Consider the following 17350-nt stretch of genomic DNA (forward strand, 5'->3'; position numbering starts at 1 on the left):
TTCTTTCTCTAGTTTCCCAGGGCAAAAAATGTCTCACACACACACACACACACACACACACAAACATACACTCAGCCCAGCATCCTCTGGCCTGGAACAGGCACTGTGGCTAATACAGTTATTTTCCATAATTCTCTGTAATCAAATTAATTCTACACATATAAAAAAATTAATAAAAAAAAAGCTTGAAAAGGAAAAACTGTGTCTTAATATCTATAATTTTCATTGTCTTCTAAAGCTCAAGGTACTGACTAGTAGATGCCCTTCTTATTCATGTCTAAGGGCAGGAATGATTGTGATCATTTTATTTATCTCATAGAATTGTGTAGGAAATAAATATGAAATGCATGTGACTTATGAATTATACCACTATCAAAATTAGGAGTAACTCTTCTCTAAGCTTGACCTTTAATTCTCATTGGGGAAAAAAGGCAATGAAGCTGTATTTTTAGAAACTGAACAAATCTGAGACCAGTGTTATCCCATCGTCAAATCATTTGAAGATTTTTAGGCTTTAGAGCACTATACTGGACTCTGGGCTTTAAAGATGATCAATTTTCTCATATGTTCAAGAATAACTAGATATTCCAACTCTTTGAGAGTAGGATACACTTGCCTTCAGTTGATTGCTTTATTAGGTAGGAGAAATGAACTCTTTATAATCTCCTTAGAAATGATAAGCAGAGATGGCATCAAGCAAACATGATAATCTTATATGGAATATTTTTAAGCAGCAGTTCCTTCCCTGATCTTTCACATTAATTAAACAAGTAGTCTGGTCCCATTTTTGGACAAAGAGTTTGCATGACACTTTATGAATATTATATATTCCAGTTGCAACAATGATACAAAATTAATTTTTCTGAAAAACAAGCACACAGATGAGACTGGCTTGAGGTACAATTTGCTAATCTCATATTAGAGAAGAAAAACTTACTATATTGTGAGTATTGCAGGGTTTCAGGCCTCTGAAATGGAATTTGACTAAGGACATTCTGAGCAAATGGATAATACCATATATGATATACATGCTATATATTTACCTTACCTATAAGATTCTTACACATAGTCTTCAATTCAATCAGGCCAGCTACCCACCAAAGAGTCCATGTTCACTGCCCCCACTACACCCTCTAAACTTTTATCCATGCCTGATGATGCACGCCCACCTAAAGGTCTTCCAGGAAACCTGCCCTGATAGTCTCCTCTCTCACTGCTTTGGTCTCTAATTTCTCTCACTCCTTTGGTCTCTATTTTTTTTCTAATGTCACATGTGCATGTTTTTCCTTGCTATTAACATTTTAAAATAAATGAGATAGAGAACAAAAATCCAATGACTTTGTATCCTCCCAGAGTGCCTAGCATAGTGCCAATGACTTCAACACAGAAGAGCTAGTTATCATTAATACATGGCAGACCTCAAAGGTCCACACAATTACTTGGTGTGTGGCCTATCTTTTCTTTTATTTCTGGAAGTAAGGTTACACAATATAGCAGACTATTTGAGCTCTGCTTTGTCCAACATGCTGTGAGACACTTGATAGATACAGATTTGAACTAGGTAACACGAACCCTCAAATAGTTAAGTGGTTTAGTGTGTGTGTGTGTTCCTCTAATGAATAATTAACAGAAGCAATTTGAGAGACTCACCCATCGTAATGTGCTAAGAGCGGCATTTGGGTTTGATTTCTCTTCTGTGTTTCTTCTGAAAGCATTCACACACCAGCCACCATCCCTGATACCACGTTTATAGGTATGTCATGTCTGGAGCCTCTCAGGTGGAAATTATGACAGTTGTTCTAGAAGCAGCGATAGAAAGATAATAAAAAAATAATTAACAAGAATAATTAGCATGGGGCCAGGGGAGGGGAGCTTTTATTTTATCAGCTAGACTGATCTGATTAAATGTGTATAGAACACAGCAAGCAAAGTATCTTTACATGGCAATGTGGAAGAAACAACGATTTTTTCATGTTTAGTTCATTTTCCTGCTATTCCTTCCCCACCAAAAATCAGCAAGGAGTAGTCACTGTGATCCTCATTGCCTTTTAAAAAATTCCATTCAGCATCTCTCACAGCATATTTCCATTTGATTGAAGACATAACTGCACAGCTCCAATGAAAACACAGAAGGGGAACATCAGGATCTGTCAGCATAATGCTTCTGGGGGTTGTGTATTAGGTGATTACTTTGGCACTAGCTAAGGAGAAAAGAAAGGGAAACACAAAGGCAGTAAGCAGCCATAGAATTTTCACTTGTTTTTGCTTATCATGTTTTAGTTTCCTGAAAGCAAGCCTAAACTATATAAACTATATTTCCTGAAAGCAAGACTAAAGAATAGAAGCATTAACACTCACTTTCAGCCAGTAAGGTGTTCTCAGCACTGATTGTCTTTTAATTGGACAAGACAGTATACAATTCTTTCCAGTAATTTCTCTGTTACAGGGAAGCTGTACAAGCTCAAGAATGGCCCCCTGCTGAGAGAAAGCCCTTAGTTAAACAAGCTAGTCAGCTAGGAAAAAGCACGTGCTGGGGTGAGACAGACTGGGCAGGAACCCTAGCCTTGGTCACACATCTCTACTAGTTGAGTGGCCTTGAGTGGAGTGCTTTCTCTCCTTGATCTGAAACTGCCTTATTAAAATAGTTTAAAATAGTGATAATAGTACCTAACCAGCCTGATGTTGGAATAATCATATATCTGAATGCTATGCTCCTGTCACAAGTGCATGTTTTTCAGGTTCCTTAACCTCTCAGAACCTGCTCTTCCACCTGCAAAATGTAGGTATCACTAATCTCATAGGTTTAGGATGAGAATTAAATAAGGCCCCTAAGAAAATTACCTCCCCAAGCTATATCATTTATCAAAACCCACTTGGGTAAAAAATTATGGAATGGTAGAAGATAACTAAATTCTTGACTTACATTTATTGAGAGGGAGGGGGGAAAAAAGAGAAAGATATGATATAGCTATAGTCATAGGCATCAGAGCATGGCTTTGAAACACGTGTTTCAAAGATCTGCTGCTGCTGCTAAGTCACTTCAGTTGTGTCCAACTCTGTGCGACCCCATAGACAGCAGCCCACCAGGCTCCCCCATCCCTGGGATTCTCCAGGCAAGAACACTGGAGTGGGTTGCCATTTCCTTCTCCAATGCAAGAAAGTGAAAAGTAGAAAGGAAGTCGCTCAGTCGTGTCCGACTCTTAATGACCCCATGGCCTGCAGCCTACCGGGCTCCTCCGTCCATGGGATTTTCCAGGCAAGAGTACTGGAGTGGGGTGCCATTACCTTCTCCATCAAAGATCTGAATATAGTATTATTTGGTAATTTGTATTTGCTTATTTGCTTTTTGTTTTGTTCATTTGCTTATTTTTAACATATGCATGAAACTAAACTGTGTCCTAAGCACTAGATATTTGTTAAGGCATAAAAATATAATTAGCACATCATCACACTATTTTGTTTCTCCCAGAACTTGATAGCACTGAAATGAAGAAACAGAGTAAATGAAGTGGGTGAAGCCTTTAACAGTGATAGTAATGGCAGGCAGAAAATAATTTATAATGATTTGGATTCTTCAGATGAGTTTCTCAGATGCAATTTGCCTAGAGGATATTTGAGATGGAAAGTGCAGAAAGAACAGGCGACCAATCACATTAGAGGGTGTGAGAACGGCTGACCTGTCTGAAGTTCACATCACAGAGTTTCATCTCAGAAACTTCACTCCCCAGGAGCCATGGGTCCTCTAAGGGGTCACTTGATTATAGCAGAATCCAGCCATGGCTTGCATAGCCTAGATAACTTTACTAGACTCATGATATCTATTTAGCATGACTTATCCATTCATTTAACAAATATTTTTGAGCCACTCATTGTCCTTCTGGACTTGTAGTCTGGTAGGAGAAGAGGCAGAAAAGGGCTATCTCAAGTCTAGCTCAGATAAATAAACATAAGGGCCCCAATATTTATGGCATCACTATTTACCATAGCCAGGACATGGAAGCAACCTAAACGTCCATCAACAAAGGAATGGATAAAGAATAAGTGGCACATTTATACAATGGAATATTATTAAGCCATAAAAAGGAATGAAATTGTGCCATTTACAGAGATGTAGGTGGACCTAGAAACTGTCATACAAAATGAAGTCAGAAAGAGAAAAGCAAAGATCATGTATTAACGCATATATGTGGAATCTAGAAAAATGGTACAGATGAACTTATTTGAAAAGCAGAAATAGAGACATAAATGTAGAGATAAACATACGGATGACATTAGCTCTGAAAATGTCTTAGCTATATATTGGGATGAATTAGGAGATTGGGATTGAGATATACACACTATTAAATATAAAACATATAGCTAATGAGAACCTAGTGTGTAGCACAGGGAACTCTACCCTGTGCTCTGTGGTGACCTAAACAGATGGAAATCCAAAAAAGAGGTGGTGTTATACACACACACACATATATATACATTTATAGCTGATTCACTTTGCTATACAGCAGAAACTAACACAACTTTGTAAAGCAACTATACTCCAATAAAAATTATTAAAAGCAAAGAAAGTTTCATATACATTAAAACCCCCATCACCACAGCCATCAAATCTCATAATTCATGTAGAGAGATTATGAGAGAAGAAGAGACTGAAAGTGCAAATGAGTCTTCTCCCTCCAAGTAGGAGATGTTTACCCTTGGTAGTGTCATATCATGATTTTACTTTTCCTTATGAGTTTTTGGCACCTTGTTATACAGCATGACCCATTAGCTCTGAAAAAGCCTCAGGAATATCTGGTTGCTCCCAACATGTTAGAACCAAGAATAATTCTCAAATTCTTCCATGTTCAAAAATACTAAGACTAAACTTTCCAGCTCGACACCAGGGCTTCCCTAGTGGCTCAGATGGCAAAGAATCTGTTCGCAATGCGGGAGACCTGGGTTTGATCCCTGGGTAGGGAAGATCCCCTGGAGAAGGGAATGGCACTCCACTCCAGTATTCTTACCCAGAAAATACCATGGACAGAGGAGCCTGGTGGGCTACAGTCCAGGGGGCCTCAAAGTCAGACATGACTGAGCAACTAACACAGACAAACTTTCCAGCTCAGGTGATTGGATTTTAATTATTATGCCTGGAGCATATCACTCAAATATTCATTGACTAAATAAATGAACAACAAAAAGCTCTGAAAGAGAAGAGTGTGAAGGAAGTTTGTGGACAATAAGGAAACATTTTCAGAAGAACAAAAGGCAAGTTGGCTGCTTCCATAAACTGGGTGTTTCTCAAATTTATTTGAATTCTCCCTTTCAAAACATCCACAACTGATAGATAAAAGAGAGCTGACAGTTGGAGGACATTAAAGTTGATTGCCAATAGATTGTTTTAACATGCAAAGCAACTAGGGCTTTGCTTTGTGTACCGATCATAATTCTGAATCTGTGAAAGTTAACTACGTCCGCAGCCAGCCTTAGGCATTATGATTCAGGCTTCAAAAATAGCATTTGTCAATACCCATTACCTGTGCCCTCTTAACAGGATGAAACTCCAGGCCTGTACTTGTCCAATCAAATGGCTGCCTCTTGCTTTCCTTAGTCTCCTGGGATAGGCCAGGTGCTGTCAGCAGAAGAGATTCCTATTGAAGTCACTATATATTGATGACTTTAACACTGCCAAATAATCTTCCTGTTTGTCCACATTTATCTCTAGCTCCCATTTTCCTCAACTGTTATCCCAAAGTCTCACTGAAGCTCCATCTGCCATTACTCCCTTCATCATTCTTAGATGACCATATGACTTCCTAGTTCACAAGTAAAGCCCATGAGAATTCTGTTTCCTTTGTCCATCTCGATATGCACAGAGATGCCCCCTCTTCTCCCCTCCTTTCTTCATACCTAGTATTGAGATGCTCCTTGTTCTGTATTAATCCTTCAGCTGGCATCTTATGCCTCTGGCAAATCATACCATCAATTATCCCATCTCTCTCTTGCAATTCAGCCTTTTCATGTTTAGGAGTTTACATAACTATGTTCAGATCTCTCCTACTCAAAGTAACAAAGGCTCAGTCCTGTAATCCCTTAATTATCTTAATACACATTGTAAAAATTGGTTTTCAGATATAGTATGCCATTTTAAGAATGAATTTTCTTTACTATAAAACTGATAATACTAATTTACTTAAAACCAGTGGATACTACTGAATAAAACAAAAGTTCTCTAAAATAGCACACCAAGTTCCTAATTACCTATTCTCTACTCAGCTTCCCTCCTCATCTCCTTCCATCTTCCTTGGGAACCCTGTGCAATACTGAACTACTTCACCGGACGTTCTCTCTCACCACTCAGCATTACAATGTGTTTTGCTCCTACTGGGATATAATAATAGTGGTGTTGGGAAATCCTCAAAAGGAAATATTGGGTAAGGCAGCAATTTGACTTGTTCACTATAGCCATGCATGTGTGCCTGGTCAGTCATGTCCGACTCTTTGCAACCCCATGAACTGCACCCCGTCCGGCTCCTCTGTCCTTGGAATTCTCCAGGCAAGAATACTGGACTGAGTTGCCATTTCCTTCTCCAGGGGATCTTCCCCATCCAGGAACTGAACTCATATCTCTCACATTGGCAGACAGATTCTTTACCACTGAGCCACGTGGGAAGTCCTCATTGTAGCTATAGGCAATGGCAATAACTAAGGTTTTGTAAACAGGGGAATGATGGTAGTGGGTTTCAATATGGATCATCTACATGAGAATAGATTTAAAGAGGACAAGGATGCAAACTTAGAAGTTTGCTGAGGTCCTCCAAATGAGAGCTAACTGGTCTGAAATAGAGTCATAGCAGTTAACATGGAGCCTCAAAGAGGCCCAAAGCACAGTATCACAGAGGCCAGAGTTAAAAAAGAGACTATTGTCACAGAAACCTAGAGTGTAGAGAGCCCAGCCTAAAAATGACTGATTCGAGATCAAAAGCCACAGAAAAGACGCAAAAGAAAAATGTGGCCATTTGATTCAGTAATTAAGAATCTAAACAGCAGCAACTGCAATAGAGTAGGAGCAGAAACAAGGATGGAGAAGGCAATGGCACCCGACTCCAGTACTCTTGCCTGGCAAATCCCATGGACAGAGGAGCCTGATAGGCTGCAGTCCATGGGGTTGCCAGGAGTCGGATATGACTGAGCGACTTCACTTTCACTTTTCACTTTCATGCATTGGAGAAGGAAATGGCAACCCACTCCAGTGTTCTTGCCTGGAGTATCCCAGGGACGGGGGGGCCTAGTGGGCTGCTGTCTATGGGGTCGCACAGAGTCGGACACGACTGAAACGACTTATCAGCAGCAGCAGCAGCAGCAGAAACAAGGATGCAGAATTGAGGAGTGAATGGGAGACAGGGAGTGACTCGCTAGTCCAATGAGTGGCTAGTACTTTCCAAGAAGTTTGAATAGAAGGAATTGGAATAGACTAGACAAGTCTGGGCTTCCCAGGTGGTATTAGTGGTAAAGAAGTGAAGTGAAGTGAAGTGAAGTCACTCAATAGTGTCTGACTCTTTGCGACCCTGTGGACTGTAGCCTGCCAGGCTCCTCTGTCCATGTGATTCTCCATCCAAGAATACTGAAGTGGGTTGCCATTTCCTTCTCCAGGGGATCTTCCCCATCCAGGAACTGAACTCATATCTCTCACATTGGCAGACAGATTCTTTACCACTGAGCCACGTGGGAAGTCCTCATTGTAGCTATAGGCAATGGCAATAACTAAGGTTTTGTAAACAGGGGAATGATGGTAGTGGGTTTCAATATGGATCATCTACATGAGAATAGATTTAAAGAGGACAAGGATGCAAACTTAGAAGTTTGCTGAGGTCCTCCAAATGAGAGCTAACTGGTCTGAAATAGAGTCATAGCAGTTAACATGGAGCCTCAAAGAGGCCCAAAGCACAGTATCACAGAGGCCAGAGTTAAAAAAGAGACTATTGTCACAGAAACCTAGAGTGTAGAGAGCCCAGCCTAAAAATGACTGATTCGAGATCAAAAGCCACAGAAAAGACGCAAAAGAAAAATGTGGCCATTTGATTCAGTAATTAAGAATCTAAACAGCAGCAACTGCAATAGAGTAGGAGCAGAAACAAGGATGGAGAAGGCAATGGCACCCGACTCCAGTACTCTTGCCTGGCAAATCCCATGGACAGAGGAGCCTGATAGGCTGCAGTCCATGGGGTTGCCAGGAGTCGGATATGACTGAGCGACTTCACTTTCACTTTTCACTTTCATGCATTGGAGAAGGAAATGGCAACCCACTCCAGTGTTCTTGCCTGGAGTATCCCAGGGACGGGGGGGCCTAGTGGGCTGCTGTCTATGGGGTCGCACAGAGTCGGACACGACTGAAACGACTTATCAGCAGCAGCAGCAGCAGCAGAAACAAGGATGCAGAATTGAGGAGTGAATGGGAGACAGGGAGTGACTCGCTAGTCCAATGAGTGGCTAGTACTTTCCAAGAAGTTTGAATAGAAGGAATTGGAATAGACTAGACAAGTCTGGGCTTCCCAGGTGGTATTAGTGGTAAAGAAGTGAAGTGAAGTGAAGTGAAGTCACTCAATAGTGTCTGACTCTTTGCGACCCTGTGGACTGTAGCCTGCCAGGCTCCTCTGTCCATGTGATTCTCCATCCAAGAATACTGAAGTGGGTTGCCATTTCCTTCTCCAGGGGATCTTCCCAACCCAATGACAGAGGAGCCTGGCAGGCTACAGTCCATAGTGTTGCACAGAGTTGGACACGACTGAAGTAATTTCACAGTCATGCAGACAGGTCTAGGAGCTCTGTAGAGACAAAAGGCTAGTGAGGGTGAAAAAGGTTTACATGTACCTAGGCTAAATTCAGACTGAAATTGAAGAAAGTAGGGAAAACCACTAGACCATTCAGGTATGACCTAAATCAAATCCCTTATGATTATACAGTGGAAGTGAGAAATAGATTTAAGGGCCTAGATCTTATAGGTAGAGTGCCTGATGAACTATGGACTGAGGTTCATGACATTGTACAGGAGAAGGGATCAAGACCATCCCCATGGAAAAGAAATGCAAAAAAGCAAAATGGCTGTCTGGGGAGGCCTTACAAATAGCTGTGAAAAGAAGAGAAGTGAAAAGCAAAGGAGAAAAGGAAAGATATAAACATCTGAATGCAGAGTTCCAAAGAATAGCAAGAAAAGATAAGAAAGCCTTCCTCAGCCATCAATGCAAACAAATAGAGGAAAACAACAGAATGGGAAAGACTAGAGATCCCTTCAAGAAAACCCGAGATACCAAGGGAACATTTCATGCAAAGATGGGCTCGATAAAGGACAGAAATGGTATGGACCTAACAGAAACAGAAGATATTAAGAAAAGATGGCAAGAATACACAGAAGAACTGTACAAAAAAGATCTTCATGACCTAGATAATCATGATGGTGTGATCACTCACCTAGAGCCAGACATCCTGGAATGTGAAGTCAAGTGGGCCTTAGAAAGCATCACTACGAACAAAGCTAGTGGAGGTGATGGAATTCCAGTTGAGCTATTTCAAATCCTGAAAGATGATGCTGTGAAAGTGCTGCACTCAATATGCCAGCAAATTTGGAAAACTCATCAGTGGCCACAGGACTGGAAAGGTCAGTTTTCATTCCAATCCCAAATAAAGGCAATGCCACAGAATGCTCAAACTACCGCACAATTGCACTCATCTCACATGCTAGTAAAGTAATGCTCAAAATTCTCCAAGCCAGACTTCAGCAACACATGAACCGTGAACTTCCAGTTGTTCAAGCTGGTTTTAGAAAAGGCAGAGGAACCAGAGACCACATTGCCAACATCCGCTAGATCATGGAAAAAGCAAGAGAGTTCCAGAAAAACATCTATTTCTTCTTTATTGATCATGCCAAAGCCTTTGACTGTGTGGATCACAATAAACTGTGGAAAATTCTGAAAGAGATGAGAATACCAGACCACCTGACCTGCCTCTTGAGAAATCTGTATGCTGGTCAGGAAGCAACAGTTAGAACTGGACATGGAACAACAGACTGGTTCCAAATAGGAAAAGGAGTACGTCAAGACTGTATATTGTCACCCTGTTTATTTAACTTCTATGCAGAGTACATCATGAGAAATGCTGGGCTGGAAGAAGCACAAGCTGGAATCAAGATTGCCGGGAGAAATATCAATAACCTCAGACATGCAGATGACACCACCCTTATGGCAGAAAGTGAAGAGGAACTCAAAAGCCTCTTGATGAAAGTGAAAGAGGAGAGTGAAAAAGTTGGCTTAAAGCTCAACATTCAGAAAATCAAGATCATGGCATCTGGTCCCGTCACTTCATGGGAAATAGATGGGGAAACAGTGGAAACAGTGTGAGACTTTATTTTTTTGGGCTCCAAAATCACTGCAGATGGTGACTGCAGCCATGAAATTAAAAAGACGCTTACTCCTTGGAAGGAAAGTTATGACCAACCTAGATAGCATATTCAAAAGCAGAAACATTACTTTGCCAACAAAGGTTCGTCTAGTCAAGGCTATGGTTTTTCCAGTGGTCATGTATGGATGTGAGAGTTGGACTGTGAAGAAAGCTGAGCGCCGAAGAATTGATGCTTTTGAACTGTGGTGTTAGATAAGACTCTTGAGAGTCCCTTGGACTGCAAGGAGATCCAACCAGTCCATTCTGAAGGAGATCAGCCCTGGGATTTCTTTGGAAGGAATGATACTAAAGCTGAAACTCCAGTACTTTGGCCACCTCATGCGAAGAGTTGACTCATTGGAAAAAACTCTGATGCTGGGAGGGGTTGAGGGCAGGAGGAGAAGGGGACGACAGAGGATGAGATGGCTGGATGGCATCACTGACTCAATGGGCATGAGTCTAAGTGAACTCCGGGAGTTGGTGATGGACAGGGAGGCCAGGCGTGCTGCGATTCATGGGGTCGCAAAGAGCCGGACACGACTGAGCGACTGAACTGAGGCTAAAGGAGAACTTGGAAATTTTTTCTTCAAAGATCAAAGAGTAAATATTTTCAGCTCAGTGGCCACAAGGTCTCTGTTGCAACTATTCGACTCTGCTATTGTAGCACAAAACATTCAGAAACAATACCTAAGCTAATGCACAGAGCTGTATTTCTATAAAACATTACCAAAAAAGAGTGGAAGCAGACCCTCTGGCTATAGTTTGCTTGTCCCTGAGTGACTTCAGACAGACAGAAGGAGTGGGATTCAGAGTAAATCTTGTCCTTAAACCTGAAGAAAAAGGACAAGAATTCCTCCACACTCTGCCAAGGGTCCGGGTTCAACCCCTGTTCCAGGAACAGAAGTCCTATAAGCCACAGCTGGGCCTAAAAAAAAAAAAAAAAAGTAGCAGCAAAAGGAATAGTGATATATATACACCTGTCAATAGAAGCTGGATTAGCGTTAACTAAAAACTTGAATGCTTCATTAAAACAAAAATTCAATCTTTTTAATATTATAAAAAGATATCTCCCTAAAGTGAAACCAGATGTTTCTAAAATGGCTCTTTACAGGACTCTAATGAAAGAAATATTTACTTAGTTGTCTTGAAATAATTTGGATATTTTAAATTCTCAACCATGATCCATCAGTACCATCTCTCAGAAACTGAAATAGCATTCATGATAGCAGCAAGGACCGCGCCCAACACCGCCCCCTCACCCCAGCCTCACCCCTTACATGCTGCCTGAACTTGGTGCAGCACAAGCTCATCACTGCCTGCTCTAAAAGAAGGTCTGATTTGAAAAGAAGGAATGCATTATTCTCTTTCAACCCTAGATCTACAGATATCTTACTTGAAAAGCTGATTGTGGAATCCTGGCTTATTTCCATGACTAAAGCAATGTGATTAAGTTCCTATAGGCTTTAGATAATCACCCAAGCTTTTTGATTATTATAATCAGGTCAGAGCTTCAATCAATGAAGCTCTTCTAACACTATTGACTACTTTAAGAATCTGGACAGGATAGCACCTAAAAACAAGAACTACAGTCATGCTGAGCGAAAGCTTTCTTTGTAGAGTAGTTTCCTTGGTACAGCTTAACCAGTGTGACAGTGAAGGACTAGCATATCGTGGATGTTCACATCCTGAAGCATGATGGACAGGGGCATATTTGTACAGCAAAGTGGGGTGATTCTATACATTTTTAATTTTATAATAATTGCAATAGTCTTTCACTGAGAAAGTGAAAAATAGTGAAAGTGGCTCAGCAGTGTCCGATTCTTTGCAACCCCATGGACTGTAGCCCGCCAGGCTCCTCTGTCCATGGAATTATCCAGGCAAGAATACTGGAGTGGATAGCCATTTCATTCTCCAGGGGATCTTCCCTACCCAGGGATTGAACCTGGTCTCTTGCACTGCAGGTGGATTTTTTTTACCATTTTAGCCTTTCACTGAGACAGATACACTAATCACCCTCATCATAATTAAGCTGGCTGGGCTTCAGTAGCTTTTCCAACCCAGCCAAAATTTGCCAGGTAAGCCATTTTGCTAGCTTAAACCACGTGAACAGTGTTGTGAATTCATCCAAAAAACATGTCTGGCAAGTCAACTTTCTCCTCTGTAAAAATAAAGAAATTATGAAAGCTGGTTGGCTAACAGTGTTCTTTGCCACCCACCTACCATCAGTAACAATATTTCATTTGGTGCAGAGGAGCAGGGTGGTGGATATTTTGTGGCAAAGATCAGCCATGCTAGAGTTAAAGAAAAAATGTTCTTGTGCCTGTCAGGGGAGACATTGAAGACTTTAACTCCTCTCTAAGACTGTTCTGCAGAATGGCTCTGGGGAACAGCTTCAGGCAGCCCTTCTCTGCTGTGGATGGAAAAAAAAAAAAAAAGAAATGGAAGAAAAATGTGTTAGGAAGCAAAGAGGTGGGGGCGAGGGAAAGAACAGGCAAACAACAAATAAATCTCTTGATAGTGTTTTGGATTGATAGATAGCACTTCATCCCAAAGCATTTCTCAAAACCCCACACATGCAGTTTCACAAAAGAAATGCAAAGCCTTCAGGAACAGAAGAAAACTAGAAAAATAAATAAATAACTAAGATTCTAATGGTGAAAAAGGAAAGGAAATACTTTGGACCAATTTCAGTTGGTCAAAAGACATTATGGAAAAGACCACCACTCTTAAATTCCTACCAGGCCTAAGTAAGAGTTCATTTTTTATGGTCTCATCCTTCAGGCATTCCATTTGGTTGGCTGAAAGGTTGAGTCACAGCCCTGCTGGGAATAGACTCCATCCCAGAAAACCAGGCAATAACAAATGTTATGGCCAGTCCACTAAATCACACCATAGGAAAACCTTGACTTACTCTAAAGCTGTATTTTCTCAGTTCTCAGAATCTGAACCTGGTTCCAAGCATCATTTTGATGATGGGTTATCTCCTTTAACTCCTCTGTAGAAGCAGGAAGTCCTAAAGCCCTTGGAGCCTTTTAAAAGTTTATTTTCCACTGAGATAAGATACCAAAATCATAGCTCAGAACTAAAATTTCCACAACAACCAAAATAACTTGTTCACTCCCACCTAAAAATCTTCATATGACATCTCAGGATGCCACTTCATCATTTTTGTAAAACTAATAGCTTCCATTTTTAAGCCATTTATATTCTATCCATGTGCTTTTATATAGCATCACAGTTACACCCTATCTCTTTGAAGAGTCACTACACTTATGTGTGATCTAGATTTTGCAGGCTATTCAAGCACATAACCACAAAACAAAAATGTTTCTAATCCTCTCTTACTTGTTCTTTGAGAACTCAAGCATCATATAATACCTGGGAACATGTCTAGGAATCAGCATAGCATTTTTTGATTAATTCTCTTGGCTACCAACGTTTTCTTATCCTCCTCCTTTAGGTCTTTATTGTTTATGTGCTTTTTAGCCGACATTAAAAGTGGCAGCTATGCTGATTCAGTTTTTCAAAGACTTGACCACCATCATTGCTGACTGTGGCCACCATAGCTGTGGATGTCAGCCATCGGCATTGCCCTTTCATTGCTCTTCTCAGTATCAGAAGTGATGCTGAGGTCCATGCCATTTATGATGACTAATATTAGAGCCCCATCCACTAACTCCACCACTGCTACAACCCACACTGCTCACTACTGCTGCCAGTGCTACAGCTGACTCTGTTAGCTGCTGTCAAGGCAGCATCCATTGCAGCTCTTGCTGCTGCCAATGCTGGGAATGCAACCACCACCCTTCTGAGGGCCGATGTTGATTTTATCATGGCTCTGGTGATAGTTCTCTTTTTAACCTCTATTGGTCTTTATTGTATCCTTCTTATGGTAGAATCAAGGCAAGTCTCCTCAGTGGTAGACTGACAGATGGCTGAAATACCAACTTAATTGTTCCAATAAATATTCGAGGACACATCCTTGAGAACAGTGTCCTTTACCCCATAGTCAAAACATCACTAAGGTTACTAACTACTTTCAAAACATATCCAGAATCCAACTACTTCCTTCATTTGTATCCCTACTACTCTTATTCAAGTCATAATCCTATTTAGTCTAAACTTTGAAATGACCTCTGAACTGGTCTTCCTGCCTCAAGTCATGCCCTCCTATAATCCATTCTCAGCATGTCAGCTACAGGGAGAATTTTATAAATATAACTCAGACCACATCACTCCCTTATTTGGAGGCCTCCAGTGTTTCCGTGCCTTACTCTAGTTTACGTGATGCACCCCCAACTAACCCCTTCAACTTCACACCACTCTTGACTTAATGTCTTCAGCCACTTTGGCATTCTTTTTCCCAGATACACCAGCTCATTCCATCCTGAAAGTCTATGTACCAGCTGTTTCTTTTTGCTTGAAATACTGTCCCCCACCCACCCAATATTTTTGTGGCTCCTTTTTCCTCAGAGAAATGTTTCCTGACCAAGTCCAAAGAAGTCCAAAGAAGCTTCCAAGTCATTGTCTTCTCATTGTATTTTAATTCACTGAAAAGCACTTATCAGTCTATTTTTCTTATTTATATAATCATTTGATTGTGGTTTACATAAATAGATGCTACATAAATATATTGATGCAAAATAAAATCTTTAACTACAAAATCTACAGGATTATATAAAAAATTTGCTTCAGAGAAAAACTGTACCTTGACTTGCCAAAAAGTCACAAATCAGTAATTGATATGTCCAATTTCAGAGAACATAAAAACTCAGAAATTCAACTGACATTAAAATACTTCTGTCCAATTAAAAGGAAGGTGTGGGCAGGTTCCTTCTCTGTTCGCTAGTTCCCCATTCCCTGTTTACCACTCCTAGATGCAGCTCCCAGCCTTTTCCATGTTTAAGGAGGAAAGAAGAGAAAAAAAATGTGGAAAAACCTTCCAAGACGGGTGCCAGTATCCTCAGGAACTGGTTTCCTCTGGCCCTGTTAGCTATTTTAAGTTTTCTCTTTCTCCTTTCCTTGGATTCTTCAAACCTACAACCATCCCCATCTCTAGAAATACCTCCCCTGCAGTTCCCTGACATAAATATTCACCTTCCCTCTGAACACCAAGGAGTCCTCCTTAGGCCTCCAGTCTAAGCAGTAGGCCCCTAGCCAGATGCTTGCTGTTAGAGTGTCCCAGTTCCCCCGGAAGTTCTCTTAACACTTCCCTAGACGGGTCAGGCTCCTGGCGGCCATCTTGGGTCTTAAATAGTTCTGTACCACTGTGATCTCTTTCGTTTTCACACGGGATGAGGGTAGCTATGGTTCTTACTGCCTTCTTTACAATACTGCTTATGGAGCCTAACACCTCACTTTGAAACTTCTTATCATGGGCTCAGTCAAAAGTAATTTTACACGTTTCGGCATTCTTATCAAAACATACAGATTCTATTAGTCAGTTCCTCTTCTGTGAAACATTTGCCACATAGGAAGTCACTCTTTATAGGATCAGCTTAGACAATGAGGAGAATAAACGTGTATTAAGCCCAATATATGTAGTTCAGAATATGTAGTCCAGCCTTGAAAACAGTCACCCACATGAAAAGTCTAAATTAATGAACTTTCAGAAAAAAAAAAGAATATTGATTTGGTTCACTTGGTAATGAATATTAGTCCATGAATATATTTTTACAAGCATTTCAACATTCTTATTCTTAAGGTTTATTATATACCTGATGGAGCAGAGTTGATCTCAACATCTAGATAATAATAATGAATGATTAAAGATACTCAACCCACCTTTTCTACAGACCTTGGCTTGCTTATTATTGATGCCATTTGTATTAATATGCAGATTTCATAAAGCTCACTTGTAGAAGACACTCCAAATTCCCAAATACTCACCTCCAGAGCAACTCAGAGTCCCCCAGTTAAAATTATTATTAACTCCCAACCCCCTTATTAACCCCCAAGACTTCTGAGGGTTGGCCAGGGAACCATTAAATTTTTAGTGCCAGAATTAATGCCAGATTAGAGTCACACGGGTATTATCCTTGCTGATTTATGACGCCATGTAGCACAGTAAATGAGACTGTTCCCCTTAGGCCAGCTGAAAACTTCTAATACTTTGTTTCTCATGGCACATCTTTCAGGGCTGGGGCAGACAGTGAGAGCAAAGAGGGAAAAAAAAGTATCCGACAATGTCTTTCATATAAATCCCAGGTATTCTCTTTCTTCCCCAAACCAGCCTAGATTACCATTATGGAGAAAAGTCAGAACTGCACATAAAACAAAAATCATAACAAAGAGAAACATCTCACATCCCCTGACAAATCAGAACAAAGCCGTGAAGGTCATTTACCCAAAACAAGGAAGAGAAAATCTGAAAGAAATTGTGTATAGTATTTAAAAACACCCTGACAGAACTCAAATTAATAAAGATTTAAAAACAATCCTTCATTATAGACAAAATGTCTTCTTTACTCACTAGCTATGTGGCCTTGAACCCAAATTTCCTCCAATGTGAAGTAGAATAGCATTGCTTACTACCTATGGTTGATCTAAAGTTGGAGTAATTCAAGATATAATGATCTGAGATTGGATTTTATAATGCATGAAGATTTAGGAGGCCAGAAAAAAAAATGATCCTTTTGGTCAGAAGATTTTTTTTTTTTTAACTTGCTTCCAAATCAGGTTGTATTCATCCTTTTAGTCCAAAGACGCTATGTGAACGTGTCTTAGAATAGTAACACAAAGGAGGTTCTAGAGCTTCATTTCACAATTCCTATAGCTATTTTATATCAGAGCCTTGACCTCATTGTAGACAATTATATAAACATTTTGGGTTCCCTGATGGCTCAGTGGTTAAAAAGCCCTCCTGCAAGGCAGGATACATGGGTTTGATCCTTGGGTCAGGAAGATCCCCTGGAGAAAGAAATGGCAACCCACTCCA

General features: G+C 40.5%; 1 long non-coding RNA gene across 1 annotated transcript; it reads right to left on the minus strand.

Moving 5' to 3' along the window:
- Positions 1 to 1856: 1856 nt before the first annotated feature.
- Positions 1857 to 15633, minus strand: LOC129659994 (uncharacterized). Its single transcript, XR_008718288.1, has 3 exons — positions 15511 to 15633; positions 5517 to 5611; positions 1857 to 2201 (listed from the first exon to the last, which is right to left on the minus strand). It is a non-coding gene; the product is annotated as an uncharacterized LOC129659994 (long non-coding RNA).
- Between the last annotated feature and the right edge of the window lie 1717 nt (positions 15634 to 17350).

The sequence above is a fragment of the Bubalus kerabau genome, chromosome 9 (genome assembly GCF_029407905.1).
Source record: "Bubalus kerabau isolate K-KA32 ecotype Philippines breed swamp buffalo chromosome 9, PCC_UOA_SB_1v2, whole genome shotgun sequence".
Classification (NCBI taxonomy): Eukaryota; Metazoa; Chordata; class Mammalia; order Artiodactyla; family Bovidae; genus Bubalus; species Bubalus kerabau.